Here is a 23,915-nt window from a genome sequence, read left to right on the forward strand (position 1 = left end):
TAAACTTAATTTTCAAAATTCTGAATCTTTTTATCGAAATAATCAAAAAATTCACATATCAATACTTTCTATTCTTAATATCTTTTATTTCCAGAATTATGCTCAAGGCTGTTAGCATGGATAGTAAGAGTTCCTCTAAAAAATCTATCCAATTTAGGGAATATTTACTACGAAAAAGTTATTTTGAATGTTCAATTTATCACAAATTAGAGATAAAGGTAGTCAAAATGACACAACACAATCGTTCGCCGGTCCTTGCTCTAAAATCCACCTGGGCTTTACGTTGTTCCTTCTGTTCTCTTCCAAGCGCTTCAGGTTTGTATGGCCATCAATTTGGATGCATGTCGTCTTGTTTTAGGCTCTTTTTGGCCTTTTACTTCCGTCTTCGCTCGTCTTTAACTTTATTCCTTGACGTCCTTATTACTGACAGTAGAGTGGTCTCTGTTGTTCTTGTTGCTTCAGTCAGATAGCCCCCTTGATTGAACTGCGAAACAGGTTCTGTCACAGCCAGTATTATTTCTCTTTTTGATACAAATACAATCTTTGGACTCTTTGACTAGATTATACTATGTGGACACTCATTTGCATTTTGATTCATTCCAGCTGTTGCATATGGAGAGAACTGTAGCAGATGCCAGCCTCTGATAAAGAGATATAATTCCAAGAACAGCGGATTGTCTCAGAGTAGTGTGGACAGCAGTTTTATGTGATTCTGCTTGTTCTCCTTTGGCAAGGGCACGATTAAAGAAACACCAAGAATTCTCACCTTTTTTACACTTTATGTGTTGTGGTTTCCCATCAGTAATCATACAGTGGTACAGTATCGCATACATTACACTCTTCATTGCCGTAGTATCTGGAGGATTGTCGACAATGGCTCTTCTACAAAAATGAGTCAGCTTTACAGTTATTTCTTCTTTCAAACTTCCATGTGCTTTCCCAACAAGAGTCACGTTTTGTGCCCGAAATTCCCTCTACCACATTTCTCAGTCCTGTCCCAGGTCGTTTTGCAATGTAATTCACACACTCTTCCTTGACGATTTCTGTGTTCCCATAGACATTCAGTTTCTCTAGGTGAATGTGTGTTTTGCAGTCTCCATCAGACAACAAAGAACCCAAGCTTTTCTGACTGCATCCATAGCCTACCCACAGCTTCCACTTCCACGCCTGGAGATAATCTGCTGTAGTTTTGATTGCAGTGTTCCCAGTGGCCCTCTTACCAAAATGAAAACTCTGGGGTTTCTTCACCCAAATCCCTCTTTCCTGCAGTGCATGAGTGACAGTACTTGGATAAAACTTCCTTGTCAATCACTAAACCAGTCAAAATGTCAATCAAACATCTAACTCTGAAGCTAATGGTAAAACCACTCTTATGGCAACTACCATCATAGCTGATAGAATTATCAATGATAGATGAATCTGCATGACTTCTATTTTCAGTTGTGTGTGCCTCATGTACCACCCTCCTTGATGCATCCAAAACATGATTGAAAGAAAGTTTTCCTTCCCTTACAACAGAGTTCAATATTTTGTAGTAAGTAAATTTGCATATAATGGTCATGTGCACGGATAAACAAAATATTTCCGAAGTGGCATATCACCTATTAAACCTGATAAACGATCTCACAGTTTTTTTGTTGATATCAAAGATGCTATTTTTATTTTCAGATTCCTGCATATGAGAGAATGTGTTAATTTCATTCAAAACATAACCACAGTTTTTACATTTCACAACCACTTTTCTAGAAAAACCAAATGTGTTTCTTATTTGTGAAGTTACACTCTCTGTGAAACATTTACTACACAGTGTATTTTTATACAGGCATCTTAGAAAGTCATAGAAACAAATGTGTACTGGCCTTCATCTTTCTCAGTTTTGGGTTCAGTTACTCCCATTCTAATACTGGATTCTATCATGCACGTTGGTGTTTCTTCTTTGTAGACCACCTATTCGTAAGCATTGATTTCACTTTTCGATTTTCTACAATTTTATGCCTGACTTTAGGCAACATTGACACTGAGTTACAGAAATAACACCACAGAAAATACGAAAGACGTTTCTCACAAGCTTGTTTACAAATGACTTCAAAGACCTTGTGATCAAAGAATTTACATATTCAAAAGATATCTGGAATGCCCAACAGATTGCACCAAAGTGCAGTTTATCTCCTTAATGTCATTTTTCAGAGCAAGCAACTAATATTGACAGCTGAGATACGACGCCACATCCATCTCAGTTGCAGCTTTGAACTGATTATACTTTGTTCTAAGTGTCTCCTTTGAATTTCACAAAATCCTTTCGTACTGTAACAGTGCTCATAAGAATGAACATATTTAAGCATTTTTTGTTACAAAAATCTGCATTTTCTTTTACCATACTATCCCCTTAAGCAATTGCTAGGCTTGTAATTTCTTCAGATGAAGGATTTAAATAAACGACTTTATCTTGAACATTACAAACACAGCTGATTGCACAGATTGTGTCAGGCTGGAACCTGCATGATCTGAAACACATCCTGTCTGTCGTCTGTCACAGCCAAGGAACACTTCAGTGGAAAACCCCCTAACAACTGTAAAACTTATTTGCCATGATAACCTGTAAATACTTTAATCAATACAGACTTCCTCTAACACAGGCAGCCATTCTCCATTGACAGTGCAGCACTCCTTAAGAAGTAATTGCAAGGAAGGAAATTTACAAATGTGAGCATGCTTCCAATACCATTGATAATCAAGCAGAAGAACATTGCTTCCTGAGGCATGCAAAGCTCTTGTCAGATTGTAAGGTAACGCTTTTTCATCTATATTTTTTCACGCGATTTTTCATTTGCAAGTTGAGGGTTTTGTCTCCAGATGAAATGTAATTTAAGTAAAATGTTTTTAAGAGCATGTAGGTAAAGCAGAGAGGAGGAGTAATTTTTGTGTTTTTTTTCGTTTTTCATGCCGCAACCAAATCTTACAATATACACTGGTGGTAGAGAAAGAAAAAAGACGCTCCTTGACATAGGTCCTCTGTTGGCAATAATGAGTTCTTGATGGAGAGAATACAGACAGTCGACAAGAGTGACATCTTTGAGTGAAAAAACTTAAACTGGACCACAGACGTTTAAATGTGAAGTGGCATCGATGTAGTTATCAAGGTACGCCACACACTGTCAGGTGGCTTGCTCAGTATGGATGTAGATGTAGATTCTTTGCCTTTCTATACGAACAATAGTATTACTATAATTTCCGTTTTTTATGGAGAAAGTGTTATTCTGGATTCTTGTGGAATAGTTATAGAGAAGTTTGTACAATGAAATGATTTCATAGAAAATGAAATGCTAAAAGGGAAATGGAACGCAAGAAAGATTGTTGGAAATTGTAAAGAGGGAAAGATGTTAGTAAATGATTATTGTTTCATTGTAGACGTCAGTGCATTGTAAGTACTTGACCTCATTATTATTATCAACATTACAGCCTGCTATTTTTCTTTGAAGATATCTGTTATAGTTTTTAGCGAGTAGTATTTCTAGGGCGTTGCTGTTGGCTTAAGGATACAAGGTACTTTTCCAGCTCAATATTATGTAAAAACCAACACCTATTTCTTTCAACACTGTTTATAATGTATATCTTTTACAGATTTTTTGTTGAAATCAGGTAATGCAGCACACTTTCTATACAAATTAGAAGTATTTTGAATATTTTTGGACCTGCTTAGGGCTATTAAAAAAATTACAAAGAAATTGATACAATTTTTTTCCAAAATGCTTCCTCAAATTGAGGTACCATTTAATCCAATGTTATACATTTGAAGGAGAACTAATTTTTGCCAGATATGCATGACATGATGGATGTGGTACTAGGCCTATTTAATTCCACCTATTATTTATATTACAAGGATAAAAAATATCACACTTTACATTTTAATTTTTATAATTTTTTTCCTAATAAAAATGTTATTTTTACTATAACTTAGTTGATTATGCAAAAAAGCTTAGGTCTGCTACATAAGTATGGACTATTGCAAGTTACAGAAAAAAATTAGATCAATGCTGTATCAACTTTAGGAAATATTTGTACATGAATTCTGAAAAATAGAACTTGTGGGAAATTGTGAATGAAGATATGAGTCCAATTAAACTGTGCCTCAGAACATTCCTGAAGCATAGTCTTCATCCTGCAGAATTTCTTCATCTACAAGCTTCCTCTTGGCATTCCTTTTAGCACTTCTTACTTCTTTGGTAACTTGAAGAGCGAATCTTTCAGCTTCATGAACCCATTGCTTGCCACATGCAGGCAACTGATCTTCCATATTAGAATCACATTTTATGCCTAAATTTCTCGACTTCCAACCTTCCTACCACTCCATCATTGAAACATATCACTGCATCTAGTACACCAACTTTTAATGTATTTAATCCTACAAACACACTCTTGGGTAATCTTTCCCATATGCAATGGTTGAAAGTTTCATTTGTATTCTGAGTGCCCTCATGAAGACATTTACTAAGCAAAACAGGGTCACTCAAGTCTCTGAAAATTGATTTTATTTCATTCATAACAGGCTCAGTAAGAGAATGCTTATGATGGTATATTTGACCACTTTCTTTTGCTTTTTGGTAACCACAGCAAGAATCTGCTCCTTTAGAACAAAGGCTGTGAACAGGGTGGTCATTTGTGGACAACTTATGAAAGTAGGTGGCCCATACAGCCTTTGTCATTGCTGTAACATAATACAATAGTGCACTTCATCTAAAGGCGACTCCATAATAACTCTAAAGAAGGTCTATTCCAGTTTCTGTCAATCTGCCTCAGCCAGACAGAAATTTGCCATCAGATAGGAACTTTCCTTTCATTTCTCTTCGCAGCTTCCTCAATCTAGCAGCCATCCTCTTTTACACATGTCAACAACACTTCAGATTTGTTACCAAGATATCACAATAAACATTGAACTCATTAATTTTATTGAAAGCTTTAGAGTACCCATCGCCTAGCTACTTGTATATCTAGTGTTATAAATGGGCACTAACCTCTGAGATATTTTTAGAGCTCCATCACAGTCCATACCTCCACTGTAACCATCATAATTCTTAGAAAACTGATGTTCAATATGTCCTTCACTGTTACCATGGCGCCGGCCGTGGTGGCCAAGCGGTTAAAGGCGCTACAGTCTGGAACTTTTCCATTCTCCAGAGAAGTAGCACTTACAACACCATTCAAGGATCGATGTCCTCGATGTTGCCATGTTCCATCAAATGAAACAGCAGTGTCACTGATTCCACTAATATTTGTAGTTTCTTCTACTGCACGTTTCATAGATGCTTTACACACAATTCTCAAGGCACCTAAAATTATTTTTATGTACTCGCCATAGCTACTGGGAGGAAGAGGAGGAAGATCCATAAAACCACAAAACGTTGTTTGAGCAGCCTTTTTTCCTTTCCCTATTGCACGCATTGCATACACTAACTTCAAATTCACATTATATGAATTATGCCCAATGTTCGAAGTCATTTTCGAAGTAGATTTATTGCAGAATCTACACAGAACAACTAATTTTGACGCTGAACCCTTCCTGCAACTTTGTTTTTCGGTTATTTCCAGATAACCTACGCCATCACAATGTTTACATTTTGTCACTTCATTTACCAAGGAAGATACGATGGCCACATCGACAACAAATCCGCTACAAACAGTGTCATTGTTAACACAAAAATTTGAATCACCAGGAGGTGTGCCATATGGGAGTTTCTTGCCTGAAGAACTGATATGTAGGTTACTTTCAACAGTGTGGTTTGCTTTGTTTGTGAACTGGTTACCACGGAATTTCCTTTTACTGAATTTCTTGATATGTGGCATAGTGCGTATTGATTGTACAATAAATGATATGTACTGCCACAAATATATGTAGCACTTAGGCGTTAAACATTCAGCAACACGTGAACAAACTGCTTCAGTGAAACAAAAGTAAATAGTAGCAGATATAATCATTTACAGATACTAGAAACCTGCACTGTCACCAATTTCTACAATGTATCATACGTCTAATCACTGGAAACAAAAAGTTCACACTTCTTTTCGAAATAATACTGGTTTCTGTAACAGAAATAAAGGGGATGTGATGGCATACATGACCGTAACTTTAAAATGTGGTATATATATTTCATTTTTCATTTGAAATCCTATTATGTATGTATCAATGTAATCAGGAAAGACTATAGAATTTAAGAAAATCATAAAAATTTCGATTTTTCCACCATTTATAAGTACCCTGTATCCTTAAGTAAGTTATTGCAAATCAGACCGCATTGCATGTATGTGAGGACCAATTACGTCTCTAGTTTCAGAAAACAGCATACCTTGGCGTCTATTTGCCAAGTAAGTAAAATAAAAACACACTGAATGAGACTTGGTGGTAGGTTTGACTTGAACTGTGGCAGTAACAATTTATCATTAGTAATCCTAGACTCCTAGTGTGTGAATCGTGTTTCAAAAATTTAACTACATTATGTGCTGTTTTTCTACCCTTGGCGGTCTGCAAACTGTTATGCTCCAAATTCGCTCTAAACTTTCAAAAGACAAAAAGGATTTTTCGTGAAAAACAGCGCTTAACTTCGCTAAATAATTAAAATAACTTCTTAAAAGAAAAAGAAGAGAGACAAAACTCTGTAACTTGAATGAGATTTTCACTCTGCACCGGAGTGTGCACTGATATGAAACTTCCTGTCAGGAAGTTTAATAACTCTGTAACTTGCGCATTTACAACAGATCACATTTTTGTGAAAAAGTCCGAAATTTGCACCGTTTGCTTGAATGCAAGTATTGCATCGCTCAATCATGCCTTCACGTACAGGAGTGAAAATATCCTCCGTATTAAGGATCTCCACTTCATTTGAGGTGAAGTACGTCGTCTGGTGACGTCTCTCATTCAATATTTGTCATCCACTTTTGACATATTTCTCAGCATTTGCGGCCCCATGTATGTTGTATCAAATTACTTGTCTCAGTCTTCTACTTTATGTCAGGGGTTTTTAAACGTCAGTAAGTATCATCCTGTACACCGGTACTGTCAGTAGCATTGATATACAACCATTTTCAAATAGCCTACCATAAATATTAAGACAGCGAATGTAGTATTCATTACACATTACATTTACTAACTTGGCGAGCACAGTTAACATACAAAGCTACTAAATACGGAATATACTGAAACGCTATTAAATACAATTAATAGAAATGACGCAACAACAACGTTATTTTGGCAGTGAATGCAAGTATTATTTTACATGCTAATAACTATTATTGATTTGTTAGTTGATAGACCATTTAAGTAGAATAAACAGTGAATATAGTTGCTTAATTACAAATTGAGGTCAGCATTACTCTGACTGTAAAATTCTTTCATAAAGTGAAATGGGTGTCCGATAACTAGGCTGACCAGACGTTCCAGTTTTGTTGCAAGAGGCGCGGTTTTCACATTAGTATCCCAGTGTCCTGAGAAAATCATTCAGGACACACAAATGTCCCAGTTTTTAATCGAGAAACAAAATTCATACAACAATATTTCTTATTTCCTGTAAGTAGAAAGTTAAAGAAATATATATTTTCACAATATGTAGACCTACCACATTTACATTATGTCATCTTACAGCTAAAGAAAGAGTAACAAAATAAAGGAGCTGCAACCACATGGAAGTTAATTTTGTGAACTATGTAGGCGATGTAGCATGTTAACAGTGCTTATTGAATACTGTTCGACATGTATGCACACTTGCCCTAGCAGTCTGCAATTAAACGAAATGTTAAATTTTAGTATGAAATATATCTGAGTACCAATTAGTAATGTTACATAATTGTGAGGATTAATAAACTTTACCTAAATACCTAGTAAGTCACTTAACATTGCAGAAAATATATCCAGACTATTACGGTAAAAAAATTAATTTAAGTGTAATGCACCTATGTTTTCCTTTCCAATTCACAAAATAAAGGTCTGTTTTTGCTGCGGGTTTTTCAGCTGCTGCATTGTCATAGTCCTGTTATCGATTTTAAAATATCTCGATGATTGACAAAGGTAAGTGTTAAGTGTGGTAATTAAGTTGAGTATGATGTATAACAGAAGCATCCCGTTTTTTTCTCTTTGAAATCTCGTCATCCTATGGATAACGTAGTGTACAGTCTTCCGTCAAGAATGTGTAGTGTATAGAGACACTTTCTCCTACATATAAAAGACATAAACGAGACAATGGTGTACCAAACTCCACTTTATTATGCACAGATAGACCTACGAATTTTACATATTTGTACGTTAGCTAACAAAGAATAACAAGAAGCAACAAGAACATGAGAAATTAAAGATACACTACACTTTTTACATATCCATTAAACGATTATGTTAAATGACAGGGAATTTGATTTGTCCTTGTAGCCAGTTTGAATATGGGCGGCAGGTCATGGCAGACACGTAACAGCTGATTCCATAGGGTGGCGGTCGAGAGGAGTGTAGGGATGATGGTTAATGCATTTGGTTACACCTGTTCTTTTTGTCCATAGCTTAAGCTGATTGTTAACACTGTTCAAGATAACAGATGAAAATTTTCATAAATAAAATAAATTGAAAATTAAAATTAACTTAATTCATATGAAAATAATCTTTCTTTAACTAATTCATCAAAAAAAGAGGTGCAATAAAAACATGCCAGAAGTAAACCAAAGATAAAAAAGCACTTTACTCTCAACTACTTTTTGAAAACAATTATACTTTATGAATTTTTATCATCTCCAATTCTAACTATCAAGTGGACATGTTCTGTGAATTTGATTGCAAATTCGGCTCTGGCTCTGAGCAGTATGGGACTTAACGTCTGACGTCATCAATCAATGCAAATTCGTTAACATTCTTCTTAAGTTCCCACAGATTAAAAAAAATAAAGTTTTAAGGAAAAAAGTTATGATATGTAAGTAATTACAGTTAATATATTTTATTCATGTTTACCTAAAATTTTTACTTTAATAAGAGTTCAAAAAGTGCAAAACCATCCCCCATCCCCCCAAATTGCACTCCACACAACTTCTCTAACCCTATGTACATGGTGCTACATGGAGACTAACTTCTGAATTAACAGAAGTGCTCCATTTATTTGGGCATCAATTAAGTACATAGGTGTGTGTGTTGGTTGTTTTAACCGAATGGCAGCACTCTTTACACATGATGTTATAGTGACCTTTGGTAATGCACACTCCTTCTGACCTACTTATGTAGTAGAGTTTGGTTGAAGTAAAGAATCTCATGTGTGTTTGTGTGCGTGCGTGCGTGTGTGTGTGTGTGTGTGTGTGTGTGTGTGTGTGTGTGTGTGTGGTATTCGAGTGACAAATGGGATTCACATTAAGTCATTTTCAACAGTTTATTCTGGGTGCAAATAATTATTTTCTCGTCATTATTGTATTTTATTTGATGTGAATAAATGTAAATAAAATGTAATGACAGCTACAATACTCAAATTAATATTTAAAAAAGAATAATTCTTATCTAAAATGTAACTGACCTCAGTGCCATCTGTTGACAGATTTTTTCACCACAACTCTTACAGAGACATCATGTATAGGTATGTGAAATTTGATTGTATTACAATGTTTTTATTTTACAGATAAATGGATTCCTCACCCCAAGAAAAACGCCATTTGCAATACAAGGAAGTTAGTTGGGTTGCATAACTCGCAGTGGCGAGGGGGAAAATCTTTTTTGTTAATTTTTCAGCCAAATATGAGTATTAACCAATTTTAAAAAAAGGGTATCCAGAAAAAATATAATGAATAAAATTGGATATCATCTACTAATTACAATTTTTCAGTAAGTATTCTGTGCTAAGAACTGCATTCAAATTTTCCCTTCCACACATGACTATAGTGAGGAGTGTGATTTTTGGTACCTCACCGTTAAATGAACGGCTGAAAGCAAGGGGAAACAACAGCCATCATTTTTCCCGAGGGCATGCAGCTATACTGTAGCGTGGAGAGCTGCATCAAATCAGTCTCAGGACTGAAGACCACAACAACAACAACCGATAAATGTACCCACCAATTTCATCGTTACTTTTGACTTTTAACATTATTTTTCCGTATTAATCACATATTGACAGTAGGTGATGCATACCCCATAACTCCATTTTGGGGAAAAATTGTAGGTGAAGCAAATTACTGGAATTATGAGTTTTCACAGACAGATGGAGCTATGAGGTTTTCGTTCCCTACCATCCATATATAGGACATTTTGTTATGAAATTATAAGGATGTATATCAACATCCCCATTCAACTGAGTAACTCATTTAAAATCGAGAAATGCTTCTTAATCTTAAATAATAATTTGCTGTTTCTAAAAGCTCCTTGAAGAAACAAGTCATTCCTCCCATTTTCAAACAGATATTCTGTAGCTTAACATGACCATGTAGTGATGAATCAGGCAGATGATTATTTATATGATTACTTTGAAACACAACAAAACAAAATATTGGACATCAAATTCTCCTGAATTATAGTAACTCATGATAGCTAGCTCGAAATTTTTCATCCAACTTGATCCTCCTACCTAAATTGTTTGATGTTCATAATATGAAATAGAAACTTTTGGATTTTTTATTATATTTTCTATTTTTGTCCAAGCTCATAATGCAGTTCATATTTAACAAATGGCGCATAAATTTCCACAGATTCTACTATAATGTTGCCTTCATTTGGTAGTGAATCTTTTATTTCAATTCCAGCATTACTGTAATCAGCTCATCTAAGAATAGATCTCCAGCACTTTAACTCCAAGTAAAAATCGTAGTAAGAACTCCCTCCTACATAATTTCTTTATAGTCTGAAAAATTCAATGAGCGTTCTATTTGGATAAAACACCTCATTTTTCTTAATCTTTATTGTTCTATTATTAAGTATATGCTATTCCATTCTTGTTTTAACAGTAAGAGATGGAGCTAAATGTAATAAAACTGACGATGAAAAAAAATTGTATACAGTTCTAAATAGAATATTATTTCCTTTCTTCACAGTTATAAATTAAATAGCTTTGCCACATAATTATCAATTACTTTTTATTGAATTTTCCATCATATGTTGGGTAATCTGTTTCATCAGTCATAAAGCTCATGTACAACAGAGCATGGTTAGGATGTACCCATCCATCACCAATAATTATATCAATCTCAGTATCCTTGTTAGGAGTATTCAGATTATTTTCACTTTTCTCATTCACAGGGAATGATCAGAACTGATAGCTCTCTATTTTGTTCATTATGTATAAAAGAATAAAGTCATATTACAACATTTCTAAAACAAATGCCACACATGCTCCATCAAAGTCAACTAAATTACCATTTTCATCACTTATAATTATTTCTAACTTACAATTGTTTCTAACTAAAAATGAGAATTAGTATAAGGATAATGTGGTTAATGATTTTTAATTATTGGTCCGCCAAATTATGATAGTGCCATGGAAACTTATCATAGAAAGATAAATAACATCAATGCAACTCTTAATTATGCGATATATGAGTTTAATATATTGAAAAGTTAAGTTTTTGACAAACATACAACTGAAATTAGTTTTACGGCTGGTGATTAAAAAAAAAGGACAAAATTTTGAGTACATCTTTACCCTTCAGAAGTTATTGTTATTGGTACAAACATAGCAAAATATTTATCATTTAATCATTTTGATATTTCATTAAGTGTGTTAGATAATTAAGAAATAAAGAATACTAAGTCATGAATAAAAAAATTGCTTAAACCAAATTTTCTAATTGTAAAATTAAAAGATAAAGTTAAAACTGTTCCAGTAGATGTGAAAAAAACTAGATTTGGTGAATTTTAATCTTGTATAAATCAGAAACGTTAATCGCCTCCTAGACAGTCATATTTGGTGACTAAAATGTACAAATTTTGCTGACACATGCCATCCAAATAGAACAACAAATAACAATTGAAGACAAAGGATTAAAGGAATCTGTACACTATGTAAAACTAAAAAAAGTAAAGCTGCTAACAATTTTTTTAGATGATGGTCTGAATATTCGTCAAGAAATTATTAATGAATTACATAAGACAATGACAAAAATTTTGTAGGAAGAAATGCTGTTTCATTTGGTATAGATGAATGAGGGCAAGCCGATGTAATAGAAATGAATTCTGGTAACTTAAAAGGAATTTCAGAAATAAATAAAGGTTATAAGAATTTGTTAACTGTAATCGACGTTGTTTTCAAAATTTGCTAAGGCTATTGCAGTTAAAGATAAAACTAGTAAAAATAATCCATAAATTTTAAAAAAATATTAGAAAAGAATTTTATGATAAACATTTTCAAAGACTAATGATAAAATGTAATATTAATCATTATTCAAGTTTTATTGAATTAAACTTTTATTGAATTGTTGAAAGATTTAATATAACACTTAACTAAAATATGTGCAAAAAATTTGCCCTACAGGGTAATTATAATATATAATTGAACTAGTTGAGAAATTGGTTGTTGAGTGCAATATAAAGCATTCAGAAACAAAAATGATGCCAACAGATGTTAATGAAATAATATAAGCCAACAATCTTTGTATCCATAAGTACCAGGTGAAAGTCTGCCTTAGTTGAAGCGAAATATGAAATAGGTGATAAAGTTAGAATTTGTAAGAATTTTTCAAAAAGTCTATGCAGGTAATTTCTCAACAGAAATTTTTAAAATTGAAGATGTTCACTCTAATCCAATCACATATAAACTGAAGGCATTGGATGGATAGAAAGCAAAAGGTAATTTGTATGCATATGAACTACAGAAGACAAAACATCCTGATGTGAGAAAGGAGATGATCAAGTATATTTAAATTGTTGAGACTTGATAAGTTACATAATAGTTGGGGACCAATGACCTCAGTTTTTGGTACCCTCCATAAATCAACCAACGAACATAATAGTTAGGTTAGGAAGGATCACACTATTTATAAAAGGGACAGCTAAAGCAGTCTTTAGAGTGCATCAAAGATTTCTTACATCTTCTAAAAGTTATTGCCCAGTGGATCCATTACCTAAAGAAAAGTAATTTCTATAAAAATTAATACTTTGATTCAATTCCTCTTCCATTTTATGTTACACGTTTTTGAATTAAGATTATGTACTATTCTTCGCATTTCTTCACAGTTTGGATGTGTGTCTTACAGTACATTTAACTGTATATGTAACTTTTTTCTTTGAAACTAATCACATAGTAATCACATTTAAATGTGATTGATTTCAATAATTTTTTCTACAAGCAATTCTCCTCATCTTTTTAAGTTTTAAATTTCTTCCTCTTCTTTTCTTCAGCACACACATACCCATTTCTTTGTGAGTCAGCAAATCTTAAGCTTCTTCTTGTAAATTTTTAATTGTTGATTGTAGTTTATATTGACCATGTTTTTAATTTATGGTAGAATGTCTTCATAAATCGAATCTTGAAATTGTTCAGTTAATCTAATTTTTTCTTAATAATTAATGATTATAAGCCTTGTTCATTAATAAATATAGTGTGTGGCTGCATGTTTGAAGGGTGCAGCAACCCTTTATAAGTTAGCACAAGCAATTCTTTATTGTCATAAACAATCCTGTTGTTAAACTGAAATATGTTCATAAATGGTGCTTCTGATCTAATGACAACTGGGACAGATGTACATGGAGTTGGCTGTATTTAATACAAAACGATTTTTATTAGATTTTGGATTTTTACTAGCAATATTTTTATTTATAAATGTGCTATATAATACTAATGGGAAAATGAATTTTATATCTGTATGTTACTCTGATGATGGTGTATCTACATTCATAGATAAATTAGCCAATGAGAATGTGAATTACCTATACAATCTGAATGGACAAGAAATTTGTATTGTTTCTGTATGCTGTAAAAAACAGAGCTAAAATTTATATTCACTCTATTCCCCAATACTCCTTTAATAAATATAAACATAGATTTCTTTTTTTTTCTGTTTATTTCGGTATATCCTCAGTTCTAATTTTTTAAAGAAACTATTGATGTTCTTTTATTTTACAGCCTCTTTGATGGCAGAGACTAAAATACCATAATAAATGAACATAAAATATAATTTTTAATCAATGCAGTTTCTCTTCAAACGTCTTTTTTCTGGAAATAGATAGTTTTACACTTTTCTTATAAAAATAAATCTTATAAGTGGAGGGCCTAAATGTAAGTGAATTAAAAGCTAGAGAAAAGAACTAGATATAAAAGACTGAGAACCCAACAACTTACTCATCTTGTTAACAGCAACTATAACACCAGTAATAACTAACAACTAAAGCTCAACAACTTATTCAAATGATTCATGTTATCTGTAAACATTTAAATTTTTGACAGTTATATGAATTGTATTTAACAAATGGAACACATGGGCATATAGTTGTTTTTAAACAAAAAAGAAAACATCAATTTACTAAATTTGATTGGACATCTGCATCAAAGAAAGAAATGTTATTTGAAGATTTTATGAGCAAATTTAAAGATAAATTAGACTGAAATAATATATTAAAGTGTCAAAAATTATTGAAGAGTTTATGGGAGAATTTCAAGCTAAATTAAATATTAGTGTATGAGATATTATATGAAGATTTTACAAGAAATTTCAAGATAAAATAAGATGGAATAGTATATAAAATGGATAAAAAGTATCGGAATATTTTATAAGGGAATTTGAGGATAAAGTAAACTGGCAATATATTTCAAGTGAACATATATTATCAGAATATTTTATGAGAGAATTTTAAGACAAATTAGATTGATATCAGTTATCAGGTTGACAGTCACCATCTGAAAATTTCATGAGTGCAGAGAATAAATTGGAAGAATGTATCACTGTTTCAAAATTTTACTGTAGATTTTATGAGAGAATTTCAGGATTAAATAAGTTGGGATACTATATCAAGTGTTCAAGTATTTACAATACAATGTAAAGTTTTTACAATAGAATGTAAAGTTAACTGGAAAAATAATTTAAGCTGTCAAAAATTATCTCAATTTTTCATAAAAAATAATAAAAGATTATCAAATAACAGAACAGACTGAAAGTGTAAATGGCACAGTATGGAGGCTGCTTGAGCAGCCGCTAATTCTATATGTTAATTGATCAAAATCATAAGTTAGTCAAAACTAAATGTATTGATAAATCATTCTTTTTGTCCAGTCTGTAGAAATGTTATTAAATAATTTATAGGATGGTAGATATTTATACTATCTCAATTTTGATGAAGAGTGAATATAACATTAATCAATTGTTCTTGTGTGTGGTCATCCACAAAATTAAAGAAATGGTACCAAATACAATTCTTAAAGTTTTTTTTCATTCTTTGGTATAAATTTACTGATCTGGGATTATAATTCTGTCTTAACACTTACTCCTAATTTTGGTGTCTATCTTGGATATTGTACACTGCCTTTGTGAATTTTTTCATTGTGCTCTAATGACAAAATGATTATGTTCAAAGTTTTCATCACATCATTTTAGAAAATATGATATCATTATTAATAAATACAGACCAGGTACATTAAAAAAATTGAGTCTGGATGCAAAACTAATGAATTGTTACCCTTCAAATTCTTATACTTTTTTTATATTTTTATCTAACATGATCTGCTATTGCCTTTCTTGTGATGGTAAGTTCTTAAAGTTTAGCCACATCTTTGGCTTTGAACTGTGGTTTAGTCTTTCTGTCAAAAATCACAAGCATTTGCTTATTATTGTCTGTAATGTTGTTGTTAACAGTATCTGTGATCTACTGCATTTAATAAAATCAGTATTCATTTAAATAGTTTTCAGATAAGCTTGTTTCACTGATAAATATTAATAATTTTTCATTTCCTTTCAACGTCTACGAATTGAAGGGTTTTAATTTTGAAATATTTTTCATCTTCACCATCAATTGTTTTAATCACACATTATAATGTTTAAAAAGTTTATAAATGAAAGTACTTCTGTGATTGTTGTTTGTGAAAATAGTAGTCGCAGATGACAGGAGTTTAGCAATAAAGTATTTGAATGATTATGCTTACGATATTCAAGGTGATGCAAAACTTACACAAGTGACTGATGATGTATTATGAGAGTCATTAATGTTATTTCAGTTAACACACAATCTTGAGATAGGTGGTGAATTCAGGGAAGATACTTTAAATTTTATAAACACACGTACATGTGGTGTGTGAGATCCATTTGCTAACTACCATACTAGTAGATTAAATGGAATAAAAAAATAAAAAACTTGAAAATAAAGGGGCAAATAAAAAATATTAGAAGTAACAGAGGCAACATTACATTTGAGGCAAAAATATACTCTTATTGAGTTTGTTTGTGATAGCAATACTCCTTATATTTTAGCTCTAAATAAAATAAGAATAGATTCATATGAAATTGCTAGTCATCAATGTTTATAGGATGTAAGTGTAAAAAGTGATGTCTTGGATCACGCATTTTCCCAAATATGAATAATGATCCAGTAGAAATACACAGGGATAAAGATGAGATTTGGTACTTGGAAATTGATGATAATACACCAAAATATTTAAAAAAAACTTGTAGTTGTGCTTCATGAGTTTGGTCATTCAGTAGGTTTAGAACACACAGATGTTGATGGAGGAATAATGTATCCATACTATAATGGTTTATGTTTAGAATTACCTCAAGATCATACTGATGCTACTCAAAAACAGTAAAAGATATCAACAATAATACAACCACGTATACCAAAATGATGCCAATTTGTTCATCAGGACCCATTGAATTAAATGTCAAACTAAGGAACCGAAGTTCAATCACTCTTTATTTGCAAATGGAATTTTGTATATATATATTTTATAAGAAGTGGGTATGGGTAGATTATAAATCACATCTGATAATTAACTGTTTAGTCTTCTTAACACAAGACTGAGAAAATAAATGAAGTGTATCAAAGATTAAATGGTGAAGCAGTGTTGTTTGTTGAGAATATGACCTACATCATGCATTTATACACATTATTATTAATCTCTGGGTATCAAAAACCACTATCCAGTACAGGATTACCCCAAGATTTTAAACTGATTGATGTACACAACACATATTTATGTAAAACATTTATTTCTTTAGTGACTTTTCCTTTGCAGAAATATATGGACGTAAATTAATGAACAAACTACATATTATTATAAACAGAAGATTTTCAGGATTATCTACAGGAATAAATTCTGCATTTAGGTAGATTAATGTATCGTATTTTTTCAAGGATAATACCATCTAGGAATATAATGAATTCACAAAAAATAGTTAGAGCTGGTACAGCTGATTTATCAATAATTGATATTGACTGCAGTAAACCATTAGCATTAGTTCCTGAGGTAATAAATTCATTAAGACATACATTGCTAAAACTAGAAAATTTTACTTTTTGTTGACAAATATTTTCCTACATAAATGGGGCAGGTATAGCTAAACTGTGTAGTTACAACAAAACCTAAAAGACAATTGACAATTTTACTTCATAGAAATATACAAAAGATGGTTGTAGAACAGTGTGTAGACAATGTACAAATGAATTTCATGTAAGAGTGTACAATAGTAAATGAAGTCCTTGTGTGCATGGAAAAATGTTTCTATATACTACTATAAAAAATCATTTAAAACGAATTCCATGTGATGAACATGAGACCAATAACACACAGAAAGTGTTGATTCTCAAGTATTTAAAGATCTGGATTGTTTTACTGCGATCCTTCTCGTAAAGACAAATATTCAAGTATATGTAAGAAACGCTAGAAATAAGAGAAAATGCTAAAATGGTAAAATGCTGAGATACAAAAAATAAGAAAGTCCATTGTAAAATTCCTTCATAAATTTTTTTAATTGAAGTGCAAAACGGAACGATTCATGATTGCCCTAACTTCACGATTATTGTAGAAGAAATAAAATAACGAATTACAACAGTTTAAGTAAAGATGAATTAATTGATTTAATTATAGCCTATCACAAATTTACCTATTCTTACAAGGACTCTTAATAATAGGGGAGTAGTTGAACTCAAGGATAGCACTATAATGTTTTTATATTATAGGCTATAGTAAATTAAAGAATTCAGAATTAATTAATTCAATTACATTAGAAGATTTTTCCATTTCATCAACAATTATTCCAAAAGACTAAAACAAGTCAATACTTGTAACTAAAATAAATTATTTTTATTATTAATATTATTTTTACAGATCTGATGATGATGTTTTTGAAAATGCCATCAAGACAAAAAAAAGTGGTGAGACTAGATTAAATACATCCATTCAGTAGTAAACTATTTGAACGAGAAACAGAGAACAAACTATCGAAAAACGATGTATTTCAGATTAAAGAAGCAATATCTAAATTTAATAAGAAATTTAGATCTTGGTCTGGTGCATATAAAGTGGTCTTTAACAATGCTAATATTAGTAACCTCAATATGATTAGTGAGGAAACAGAATATGTAATGAAAGTACTTAATTCTATAGTACAATTCTCTAAGAATGGAACTAACTTCAGAAAAGGAGATAAGTTGAATATAATAACATCAAACCCAAAAAGTTTTATCCAATTTTTTCAGTTTTATAAACCATCGGATAATACTAACCAATCTTTTCAAGGTTTGTGCAATAAAATCAGAGATATATTATCATCTGATGAGTCTAATAATACAGCAAATACTACATTTAATATTAAATGTTAGCAATTCCAAGAAGTAATAAATATAATAAATATAGCTGACGACAAAAAGACTAAAAGAAGCAACATCAAATAATAATTGTGAAACTCTATATTGTCCTAGAAGAATAATAGTTACATTAACATATCATACAGATTTTATCTTAGGCAGAAAACTACCTACTTGTGAAATTAAGAAAATTAGAGAAAGAGATAAATACAAACTACAGGAAGAGTTAACCAGTATATTATGTAACCAATTAGGCAAATACAATGAAGAAGGATTTACTCCAGATGATATCAAAAATGTTGAGAAAATACTAAATATTCAAATAAATGTTGATGCACTGAATTTCAATTTAGTTACCTATCTTGGTCCTGAAAAACCAATAAAAATTTATCTGTATAAAAATCACATCTATCTTGGTATAATTAACCATATGTCAACATATCTAGGATCATCATATTTCTGTGCTAAATATAACAAAACATATAACAACAAGAAGGAACATAAATGCAAACCAGAAAGAAATATATGTATATTATGCAAGGTATATAACACAGTACTGAGGAAACTAATATCTATTGTGAAAAATGTAATAGATACTGTTATTATGAAGAACATTTAAACAATCACCAAGAAACTTGATGTGTAGCTTCCAAAATGTTATAACAATACAGCCTCCCCAAAGATTATTATGAAGTTATCTTCAACCTGGTCAAAAAGAAACTTTAAAAAGTTTTCACCTTTATTCTTCAGGCTCACAGATACCTCACCTTCACTGTTTGGATCACTACTATGCATGATATTAATGAAAAACTGTTTTGACTGGATTGGAATTCCATGACCTCCACTTACAACAGCACATACATCACTTACCTTACCTGTATTTCCCACATCATATACAAATAAGTCTGAAACTTTGTTATTCTTTAACTCCACAAACACCTGGTACTCATCATCATCATAATCCTCCAAAATTACTTCATCAACAACATCACTGACAATACAAGTCTTATCTCCATCAAAGTCATTTACCTTACCTACATTCATTTGCAATAAGCCACCAGTGCTAAACTTGCCAACCTCAGTTACTTCACAGCTCTCATTCACATCTACATAAAAAATACCACCTAGTTCAAATCCAATACAGTAATTACCTGATTTACATACATCAACAACACTGTTTTCCACCCAAGAGAAGAAATCATTAGTACATATTACATCAATATTCTCACTACTCTCACATTCTGGTTTGTGATTAGCACTTACATCACTTACATCACTGGTTACTCTCTCCTAAGGGCAGATCGTGAAACACAATGCGGGGGTGGTGTGGGTGCCTATGTTCACTCTGATCTGACACCTACTATACTATACACATCAGATGCAAAGGCCGAAGGAGAAGCAGAGTTCTTGTTTTTCGAAATAAATACATCAAATCAGAAACTGCTAATTGGAGTAATCTCCAAATGTCGGTGCCATGTCCTCCTTTCAGTCTGCTCGGTCCTCACTCGTGACACAGTATGATCACATAATCATTATGGGCGACACAAACATCGACTTACAGTTAAAATCTCCCTCTGCAGAAAAACTAAGGAGACTGTCCCACTCCAATGATATGAGTTTAACACTGCTGGACCCACCTCATCACACGCCACACAGCCATACACTGATAGATATAATAGCAACAAAGCGACCAGATAAAATAATTCGCGCCACTCAGACTTCCGTTCCGGGACTCTCTGCTCATGACGTGATATTCTTAAATTACTCAATGCATACTACCAAAGAAAAATCTCACCCGGTAACCTACAGAAACCTAAAAAATGTTAACCATGACGCTCTTCAAAAGGATTGCTCAGACATCCCTTGGCATGATATAAGCAATGAACCGACTTTAGACGGAAAAATTTGGGAATTATGTCGCAAAATTATTGCACTGTATGATAAACATGCTCCTCAACGCACTGTCAAGGTAAAGAGAGCTCTCGCTCTGTGGCTCACCACTGCATTACGCCAGTTAATGAATAAACGTGATGCTGCACATAGGGCCTTCAAGCGTAACCCAACTCCCGAGGCGTACGAAGCTTATAGGAAACTCCGAAACAGAACCAAGCAAAGCGTGAGGAATGCCAAAATCAGACATGCCCACTCTGTCGTATGCGGCATATCGAAACCTGCTGCGCTGTGGAAAAAGCTGCGCAATTTCGGTATAGGGAAGCGAAGATCTGACGCTGTTTATCAAGCGTCTGCAGAAGAATTAAACGATTTCTTCACAACAGCTGTAAACTGCCACGCAGCGACAAATTACCAGCCCCAAGATATCAGTCTTTCGAGAGACAAGTTTTTCCTAAAACATGTCACTACCGGCACAGTACACAAGGCAATTATGCTAATCTCTTCCGAGGCAGTAGGAAATGATGGAGTGAGCATTGGCATGATTGAGAACGTCGTAGACACTATTATTCCAGTTATCACAGACATCTTCAACCTGTCTCTTGTCAGTAGTACATGTCCTACTGTGTGGAAGCAAAGTTTAATTCAACCTATACCCAAGACTGACAATCCTAAGTTTCCAGGTGACTACAGGCCAATCAGCATACTACCTGCAATATCTAAAGCCCTAGAATGCGTCGTCCATGAACAGCTTACGGATTACCTCAAAACTCATAACATCCACGACAAATATCAGTCAGGCTTTCGAAAGCACCATAGTACAGCAACTGCATTAATCAAAGTAACTGATGACATTAAACATGCTATGGATAGACGTGAAGCTACCATCCTAACACTGCTTGATTTTAGCAAGTCTTTTGATACTGTTGACTTTGATATATTACTAATTAAAATGAAATGGCTGAATTTCTCAAACAGCGCAATACACTGGTTCGACAGCTACCTCAGAAACAGAAGTCAACAAGTCATTTGTGGGTCGGAAAAGTCATCATGGAAAAACGTGTGCTCTGGAGTTCCCCAAGGCTCTGTCCTTGGTCCATTACTCCTCTCACTGTACATAAATGACATTTCTTCAGTGATTCACTCCTGCAACTACCATCTATATGCTGACGACATCCAACTGTACATAAGTGCAAGTCCCAAGAACATTGCTGACGCAAATGGGATGAGAAGTTCCGCCTTATGCAATACACCTTATTTCTTTTGTTTCACCCATACATGTTTCAGCACTTTTGTGCTATCATCAGTGGGTTCTATTTATTTTTAACTGTAAATTTTTAACTGTAAATTAAGTTATAAATGCAACTTTTACATAATGTTGTAAACGACGAAAATATTAATATGTTAACAACAAATTTACAGTTAAAAAATAAATAGAACCCACTGATGATAGCACAAAAGTGCTGAAACATGTATGGGTGAAACAAAAGAAATAAGGTGTATTGCATAAGGCGGAACTTCTCATCCCATTTTCTTAGCAAGCACGGAGACAACAAGAAGAACTGCACCACAAGATGATTATTGCTGACGCAGTAGCGAGTATGAACGCAGATCTTTGCTCTGTTTCTCGATGGGCACAGAACCTAGGTCTGAAACTAAACCCCAAGAAATCCCAGGTCATACTTATATCTCATCCAAAGTTAATCAGCCGGTACTTTCGCAAAACAGTCCCTCAAATACTCCTCAGTGGTACCCAACTACCATACCAAAAAACAGTAAAACACCTTGGAATAATCTTGGATGAACACCTAAACTGGGAAGAACAAACAGTCACAGCTTGCCAGAAATCGCTCTCCTCCCTCCATGCAATTCAATAATTTAGAAAAATATTTCCAACCCATGTTAAACAAAAATTAGTCCAAACACTAGTCTTGCCTAATCTTTACTACTGTGATGTAGTTCAACATGGCACAAATAGTGAAAATTCGAGATGCCTCGAGCTAGTGATGAATGCTTGCGTTAGATACGTGTGCAATATACGGTTGTATGACCATACCAGTCCTTCATACTCCCAGCTAGGTTGGATACGCCCACATAGGCGCGCGATCTCCACACAATGTGCTTACTTCATCGATTTCTTAGCCACTGGTGCTCCCAGTACTTATCTTCTCACATTAAACAACTATCATCATTCTACAACCGCAATACCAGATCGGATACGTCTAGCATCTAGGCTGTATCTTTACATAACACAAAATCTTTATCCGTGTCATTCTCCATCTCAGCCATATGACTATGGAACGCGCTCCCCTGTGATCTGCGTCTTATCCAGAACCACTCAACATTCAAGAGGGAACTCAAAACTTACATATTAGGGACGGTATAGCCACCATTGTTGTGCCCCTCTCATCCCTTTCTTTCTCCTCTCCATCATAGCTTCGAATTTTACCATTCTATTTCTCTTCCTCAAACCTATCTACCTCTTCTATATCTCTTTCACCCCATTCTATCGTCTTATGTCTCTGCTCGATGAGAATAACTCACAAGCTGCAAGAACATAACGAGAAAATTCCCAACTAGCAATAGGACTGACATTCATAAAAGAAAAATATGTTTACTTTCATATACATAGTCACTATTATTATTATCATCATTATTATTATTATTGATTGTTATAATTATTTCTTTGATTGTTATATTTATCATTGTAGTACTGTTATAATCTCTATTTCTTTTTTCTTTAACATTAATACTGTATAACACGTTATATGTCCTTAATGTTCTGTAGAAACTGTACCTCGTTCAAGCTGAGTATGCCTGGTTAGGTGTAAGAGAGGGCCTGAAGGCCCTAATCTTGCCAGGTAAAATAAATGCATAAATAAATAAATAAATAATTAAAGATAGTATCCCGAAACTTTTGATCAAAACATAAACGAGAAATCTTCTGTTCGATTTCAGATATATGTCCCTTATCATTAACACTGTTATTACTGTCTACTTGTGAGTGTAACTTAGAGGTTCTGTGCTTGTTGTGTTTCCTCACCTCAAAATTGTGGACTTTCATTGAGATGAACTGCTGTTTCCTGGGTAGTTACTTCTTTGCTTGTTTCTTCTATTAAAATGCCCATGGTTATTCCCATTATTCCTGTCCTGCTGCTGTTCAGAATTTCTCTCTCTACTGTCACTTTGATCCTGATGGAACTTAACATTATCTCTGTTTCTATGATTACTCCCATTGTGATTTCTATCATTCCCATTACTGAGGTGCATACTTCTTTCTACTGCCATATACAGCCTG

This window comes from Schistocerca cancellata, chromosome 2 (genome assembly GCF_023864275.1).
Source record: "Schistocerca cancellata isolate TAMUIC-IGC-003103 chromosome 2, iqSchCanc2.1, whole genome shotgun sequence".
In the NCBI taxonomy this organism is placed as follows: Eukaryota; Metazoa; Arthropoda; class Insecta; order Orthoptera; family Acrididae; genus Schistocerca; species Schistocerca cancellata.